This window comes from Juglans regia, chromosome 5 (genome assembly GCF_001411555.2).
Source record: "Juglans regia cultivar Chandler chromosome 5, Walnut 2.0, whole genome shotgun sequence".
NCBI classification, from domain to species: Eukaryota; Viridiplantae; Streptophyta; class Magnoliopsida; order Fagales; family Juglandaceae; genus Juglans; species Juglans regia.
This window is the reverse complement of record NC_049905.1, coordinates 21,199,261-21,207,396: the sequence shown is the minus strand read 5'-3', so window position 1 is coordinate 21,207,396 and position 8,136 is coordinate 21,199,261. Positions and strand designations below refer to the sequence as shown.

The window sequence follows — 8,136 nt, the reverse complement described above, 5'->3', positions numbered from 1 at the left end:
CCCTGCTTTCCAGCACTTATGCTGCTGCTTAACTGCAGTTATGGAGACCTTTCAAAATGAAAGTAGAAGAATTCCGAAATTTCGATAGAATTAACCAAAGCTCTGCCTCCGTAATAAGAATAGGTTTAAAAGAACGAATAAAAGGATGTACAATTGGAAATAAAAATTTTGGTATATTACAACATTTATTGTGCATCAATTTTTAAATATTACTTATATATACGTTAACCTGGAAAAGAAATCAAAATTATTTAAAACTCATCAGACATTTTTTGTGCATCTAGTTTTAAAAAGATCAATTTTAAAAAAATGGTATTACAATGTTTATTGTCATATTATTTATACAAAAACTAGTCCGTAAAGGAAAATCAAAATACTAAAATTTCAGAATTTATTTTCTATTTATAAAAATACCATATTAACACAACATCCAATACGTTAAACTCTGACATCGTTTATAGGAAGGATCATGCTACAGCCCCCGCTGGGGGCTCCCGCTGGGACTGTAGTATATATTGTATGGGTTTTTTTTTAAGTTGTTTTTTATATAATTTTTTTTAATATTCTTTAAAAAATAAAATAAATTTAGAATATCATTAAAAACACTTTCTTAATCAAGAAGTGAAAAAAAAATTATTAAAAAATACTTCCTTAATCACGAAGTAAAATAAAAAATCATATTTTATGATTTTTTATTTTACTTCGTGATTAAGCAAATATTATTTAATAATATTATAAATTTTTTTATTTTTTAAAAATATTTAAAATTATTAAAAACATCTATATAAAAAAAAATTAAAAAATACACATGATAAAATACACTAGAGCTCCACGGGAGCTCCAGCATTTTCCTTATAGGAATAATTTTAAAACGACTCATATTACAACGTTGTTTGTATAGAGTTCAAAAATAAATAAATAAAAAAATATTATTAATTAGAATTTCATCATTCAATACGCTAAAATTATACACTAGAGTAATAAAAAAAATATTAGAATTTATACAAATATTAAAGTATTATTAATTAATATAATTTATACAAATATTAACCTGGAAAAGAACTCAAAATATTAGAATTTCTTCATCTATTAAAGAATTATATTAATACAACTTTGAAAGTTAGAGTTTGACATTTAATTAATAAAATTTTACACAAAGTTTGCTATCATTTATTTGAAAAATTATAAATTACTCGATAGTTGTGTATAGTCTAAAAGGTCAAAAAAATAAAAATTTTGGAAAACAAGCCAGTATAATTGTCGGTTCTGGCAACTGATAACACCCTGTTAATTCCGACCGGACAACCATTAGGCTTGAACTATAGTTATATAAACCTGTATAAGTTTTTATATATATTCGATGTGGGACTGTACCCTCTCAAGCCCTTCTGTGAAGCAATGGAAGTGTGATTTTGGTTGGAGTTTTAGTCCTAGTGGGTCGTAGTCGCAGAGCTTCATCGACCGAGTTCAGCCCGTCTCGGAGCTACGCATCGGCAACTCCTCCTCCCGCCGAATGGGAACCCCCGGTTCGCTCCTACTTTCTAAGGCGCCGTTCAAGAACGGCAAGAGCGGCGTCCAGGGAAGAATGAGACGTCGATTCTCGTCCGGATTCGCGGGGGCGCGGACGAGTACGCGGAGTTGCAGGCTTGTATCGTGCCCAACGGCTCGGCCCGGAAGAAACAGTACATGTTCAGGTCGATCGCCGATCCGAATTACACCGTCGGCTTCTTGGATCGGACGGTGAGCCACGTTTGACTTTTCAATTCCCTCGGTGTACTCCTCACACGGGTATTGTCTTCACACCTATCAATGTCCTTATTATTACTCTTATTTTTTGTGGTTAAAAACACAATTTTAAATATAATACCACAAAAATTTATGATCCAGCATACATCAATTACCATCACCACATAATGACAAACATGGCTTAGATTATCAATACATCTGACTTCGTTTTCTTTTGTTAGTAACGTTTTATATTTCTATGAATTCATACATCTGATTATTTATGGAAATGCTTTTGACAAGGTCATGGAAAGCTGACTTTGATCTGGCCCACTTGGCATGACACGAGCACGGTCGGCATCATTAACTGAAAACAACAACAAAGTTACAAATATAAAACATTGTAAGAAGAAGAATAAGAAGTTATATTTTTATCATGTTGAGTTCATCAAATAATTTAGTGCATGGGGTGAACTTTGTATGGGAATCTAGTTAAATACAAGTGACAATCCTAACCCATGTGGACTTGGACTAGTGTATATGGTTACGACTTTGAGCAGATACAAGGTGTCAGGTCCTGTGATGGAAGAAAATACTGGGTCAACCGTGTAGCACGTGTTAGTGGAGAGTGATGCAGATGATGCTTAATTACCTTTTTATTTCCAATTGTACATCCTTTTATTCGTTCTTTTAAACCTATTCTTATGACGATGGCAGAACTTTGGTTTATTCTATCTAAATTTCTGAATTCTTCTACTTTCATTTTGAAAGGTCTCCATAGCTGAAGTTAAGCAGCAGCAGAAGTGCTGGAAAGCAGGGGCTGCTGCAATAATGTGGCATCTTAGGCGGTTGCCACAGGTCAGTTTTCTCGGTGCATTGATGTGGAAAATTTGTGATAAAAACTTTTGTTTAAGCTATTGTTACTCTATCCAAGAAATATGGTACTACTCATGCAGGTCATTCCATGTTCTTGCAATGATAGAATATGCTGTTGAGCTTCTCCCATTTTTAATGCCATGCAGTCTGGTTGTTGAATTTAAGGATCTTTCGCTTATGTTGGATGGGTTACACCCTTAGGCAGAGCCTGAAGAGGGCTTCGGATTGCATCATTGTACCAGCACTGTTAAGATTATAGAATAAGATAGGGGCACAAAAATTATGTTGGCTTTCTGGGATATATTGCTGTAGATATGCTCTCTCTTAACTATAGTTGGTGTGGTTCGCGGTGGTTTTAGGTCGTTCTAGTTGGATCCGTTTTGCTTCTCACGGTTTTGCATTCCTTTTTTGGAACCGGTTTCTTTTTCTTTTTCTTTTTTTATCCGTACCTAGTGCTTTTTGGTTGGATCTTTGGTGCATGAGTGGCTTTTAGTTGATTATTCTTTGGGTTATGAAGTAATTCTTTTGTGCAATTGAAGCTGATTTTATCAGTCAGTTATTATTAACCTGTCAGTAGGATATTGAGTCTGTGTAGCTCCATCATATTAGAAGTTGCTATTTCGCATGGTTTAGGATTCTCAATCTGATGATGAAATGCTTTACGGCTTACACTTGCAAGTACCACCAAGTCATTCACATTTTTTCTTCTGAAATACTTTTGAGAATTGAATGCCTACAGTGGAGGAAGCTATTCTATCCGTGATGCTGCTCTGAAAATGCCTCCTTGGCCGGATGTCTGTGCTCCAAACAGTTGAATCATGCTATCTCTATTGTCCCAACACAAAAAAGAGGTTGGTACTTGCAAGTGTAAACTGTAAAGCATTAGAATACCTTTGCATATTAGAATACCTATAAAATTCATCTTTAATTTTGTAAACCGTGGAAAGTTGCAAACTGTGTTTTTATCCAATGAATCTGTTTTTTTATCCGAAAACAGGTAATGCATATCCGAGATAGAAAAAAAGGCAATACTTTTTTTTTTCTTTGCAAAAGTATGTTGGAATACCCTTTTTTTTTTTTTTAAATCATGGAATAATGACTTGCGGAAAAATCTCTGTTGTTGGACGGAGATTTGAGATGGGTTTCTTCGGTACCATGTTAGGTTTTTCTGGTTTTGATTTCTATCGGTCTTGTTGCTGGATATTTCCTCTTCATCTATTTCCAACCCAGCGATGTTCTCCCCCCCCCCCCACCCACCCCAAATATATATTTATTTATGTTTGATTTAATATTCTAGAGGCATCTATCATTATATTGGATTGGGTTGATATAGTCAATGCTCACATAATTTATGGTCCTGGAATTGTTGATGGATTGAAATATTGGATTGGGCTGGTATAGTCTTGCAGAAATTGAATTTTTCATACATGCTGAGTCTGATATTAATTTAATTTGCCAAACAATCTTTCTTTTTTTCTTTTTTAATTGGCCAAAGTATGAAAAACTAACCATATTGCCACGATTCATAATGTGATTTCTTGAATTTTATTTTTGGGTGTTTTCAAGCCATTGATACCTCCTCGATGTACATGATCGTCAAAGAAAGCATTTGGCAACACAGGTCTGCTCTGTATGTTTTGATTTATTATTGAAATTTTTTCTTGATGAACACCTTAGCCTGTCAGTTCATTCCTTGATGTAGAGATGGGGAAGGAGTACATATCAAATGGTTCATCAGATTCAAGTATCATGCTATCATATCAAATGGATGTGTTTGGCCTGGAGGAGCACTATAATTTTGTGATCCCAATTTGATCGAATGGATATGTTTCAAATTATATGTATAAAATTCGTTGAAGAGGTACTGTATGTGTGGTTGGATCATAATGACCTTCCTGTTATAAGATGATTGTTTTAATTTAAAGTACATATTTTTTTTGAGTTATGCTATACGTAAGCCTCACACTCTGCACACCACTTAAAAAATATGTGATTTTACTCTTTTATCTTCATATTTCATATTTCATATTTCATGAAACATAAGGATAAAAGAATAAATTCACATACTTTTAAGTGATGTGCAGGAGTGTGAGGCTTATGTATATAATTTTTCATTTTTTTTATTGAACTTAAAGTGTTGGTTGGACTTTCTTATTGATTGATATTACAACGTTACTTGTATAGAGTTCAAAAACAAATAAATCAAAAAAATATATTAATTAGAATTTCATCAGACATATATAGTTTATAAGGACACTATATCAATACCCCATCCAATAAAATTTTGTATATTACAACGTTTATTGTGTGTCTAGTTTTGAATATCATTTATAAAAATATCAACCTAGTATAGAAATCTAAATATTAGAATTTCAACATCCATTTCCATTTATCATCTATTAAAGTACTATATTGACACATCACTCAATACGTTAAAATTTGACACTCGAGTAATAAGAAATATATTAGAATTTAGTCAGACATCTCTCGTTTATACAAACGCTATATTAATACCCCATCCAATAACTTTTTGTATATTATAACGTTCTATTAAAGTACTATATTAACACATCATTCAATACGTTAAAGTTTGATATTTAAATAATAAAATTTTACATAAATCCGCTATCATTTATTAAAATAATTATAGAAGCTTTTATATATACTAGTAGTGGTTTAACGTGCAAAACACGTTTACTACATTTGCCTAATTGGAAGAAAAAGAAAAATTCCCGAAAATAATGTATCCAATCAGAAAATAAAGTACGATTCCTTATATGCAGTACATAATCTTGAATAATTGAATTAGTTGTTAGTTCTGTCAAAATATTGTGTGAATGGCCGAATAGTTGGCCTTTTGGTTTCTCTTTATTATATAAACGGTACAAAATGATTCTATACATGGGAAGAACTATGTATATGCTAATTCTATTCTTATACAATCTATCAAATATTAAACTAATTATTCTTTAGAGTAAATCAAGGAAACACATATGGAAACAAATATGGACAGCAAAGATGTCCATTGACAGCCCCCCTCAAATTGATGCGGGTTGATCAACCAGCATCAATTTGCTACTTAGGAAGCAAAGTCGATGACGAGTGAGAGCCTAGGTGAAGATATCAACAATTTGTAGTTAAGTGGAAATGTGTGGAAGAGTGATAACACGAGCTTCAAAGGCTTCACGGATAGAGTGACAGTCTACTTCAATATGCTTTGTGCGCTCATGATAGACAGTATTGGCCATGATTTGAATAGCACTTGTATTATCGGTTTGTAAAGATGTAGAATCGGTCTTAGAGAAGTCTAACTCAGCAAGCAAACCTTGAAGGCAAATTATTTCGGAGCAAGCAAGGGACATCGCTCGGTATTCAGATTCTGTAGAGGACTTAAAAACTCTGTCTTGTTTCTTACTCTTCCAGGAGGTCAACGCATCACCTAAGAACACACACCAACCAGTGATGGAGCGACGTGTATCAGCACAACTAGCCCAATCAGTATCGCTATATGTAGCAAGACGAGGAGAATTGCTTGCAGGAAAGAATAAGCCACGGGCAGAAGTGCCCTGAACATAGCGTATGATCCTACAGACAGCAGCCAAATGAAGATGACAAAGAGTCTGAAGAAACTGGCTGACTTGCTGTACAACAAAAGAAATATCTGGTTTAGTGATAGTAAGATAGACAAGGCAAGCCACCAACTTCCGATATAAACTGGGATCAGCAAGTAAGTCACCCTCCTCTTTGCGAAGCTTGACATTTAATTTCATGGGAGTATCGACAGAGGCAACTTCCTGTAGTCTAGCTGTAGCCATCAAATCACTAGCATACTTATGTTGATTGAGTGAAATACCAGAGGGACTACGATGCACCTCAAGACCAAGAAAATACGTGAGAGACCCAAGATCTTTCATATGAAAGGATTCTGAGAGATGAGTCTTGAGCTGGACAAGAAAGCAGAATCGGAACCAGTGATCACAATATCATTAACATAAACCAAAAGGACAACAATACCCGTGTCTGATTTTCGAAGAAACAATGAAGTGTCATACTTGCTCTACTTGAAAGAAAATTGTAATAAAGTGGTTTGAAATTTATCAACCAGGCCCTTGGAGCTTGTTTGAGACCATAAAGAGAGCGACGGAGTTTACACACATTGGAGGTCGGAGAGGAAAACAATCTCGGGGGTGGCTTCATATAAATACACTCTTTAAGGTCCCCATGAAGAAAATCATTATTGACATCCATCTGATGTATTGGCCAATCATTGGAAGCAGCAAGAGCTAGGATTGTACGAACAATGGTCATCTTAGCCACAGGAGCAAAGGTCTCATAATTGACACCATATTCCTGATTATTCCCAAGGGCAACAATCCGAGTTTTATAACGATCCAAACTTCCATCAGAGCGAACCTTGACTGAGCAAACCCATTTGCAACCCAGGGGAACTATAGTGGAAGGACAAGGCTCAATGTCCCAGGTGTGATTGGCCTCTAGAGCGACAATCTCTTCCTGCATAGCTAGTCGCCAACAGTCATGCTTGACAGCATGTGAGTAGCATGTGGGAATATCAAAATTAGACAATGCAGCAGTAGGTAAGCTGAAAGAGAATTTCCAGAAGAGAACCCATACCTATCCGGGGGTACAGACACTCGAGGAGAGTGACATACCAAAGGCTCTGGAGGTGCTGAAACTGATTGATTCCGGGGCATGTTAGGATCAGATATCGGGTGAGCCACCGGAAGAGACTGTGGGCGGGAGCGTCTCGTATACACCATACCTGGTTTAAAGCAAGAACTGACTTGATGAAGATCTGAGAATTGCTGCTCAAAGGAGGGAAGGATCACAGTAGAAGAAGAGGGCACGCACAGAGGACACAAGAAAGAAATGTTGCTTTTTAAAGAAAATAACATTCCTAGAAATGTGTGTGCGATGTAATGTAGGATCATAGCAAACAAAACCTTTTTGACACACATTATATCCTAAGAATGCACATCTAATAGATTGAGCAGATAATTTATGTCGCTCATGAGGAGGTAAATGAACAAAACATACACAACCAAAGATACGGAGATTATCGTAACTAGGTTGCTTAGCAAACAAGCGGAAATAGGGAGACTCCATGTGTAAGACTTGGGAAGGTAAACGATTAATCAAGTGAGTAGCAGTTTTCAGAGCCTCGACCTAGAACATGGATGGAACAGATGATTCTAACAAGAGAGTATGTACCACATCAAGAAGATGACGATTTTTGTGTTCGGCTACTCCATTTTGTTGAGGAGTCGCGGGACATGAACGTTGATGTATAATACCTCTAGAAGCCAAGAATGCGAAAAACTCAGTAGACAGATATTCACCACCAGAATCTGTGCGTAATGTCTTAATAGTTGCAGAAAATTGATTGTTGACATACGCTAAAAGCTTAGTGAAAGTACGAAAAACCTCAAATTTAGAGCGAAGAAAATAAACCCAAGTGAATCTGCTATGATCATCAATGAAAGTCACATGGTATTTAAATTTTTCATGTGAACTAAC

General features: G+C 35.4%; 1 long non-coding RNA gene across 5 annotated transcripts; it reads left to right on the top strand.

The window, feature by feature from the left end:
* Positions 1 to 1,377: 1,377 nt before the first annotated feature.
* On the top strand, positions 1,378 to 4,525 carry LOC109019679. 5 transcript variants are annotated; one of them, XR_004801495.1, is made up of 4 exons: positions 1,378 to 1,740; positions 2,497 to 2,583; positions 2,682 to 3,452; positions 4,168 to 4,525. It is a non-coding gene; the product is annotated as an uncharacterized LOC109019679 (long non-coding RNA). The 5 variants fall into 5 exon arrangements; XR_004801497.1 differs by having other exon boundaries at positions 2,682 to 4,222; positions 4,304 to 4,525; XR_004801494.1 differs by having other exon boundaries at positions 3,341 to 4,525.
* Positions 4,526 to 8,136: the final 3,611 nt, after the last annotated feature.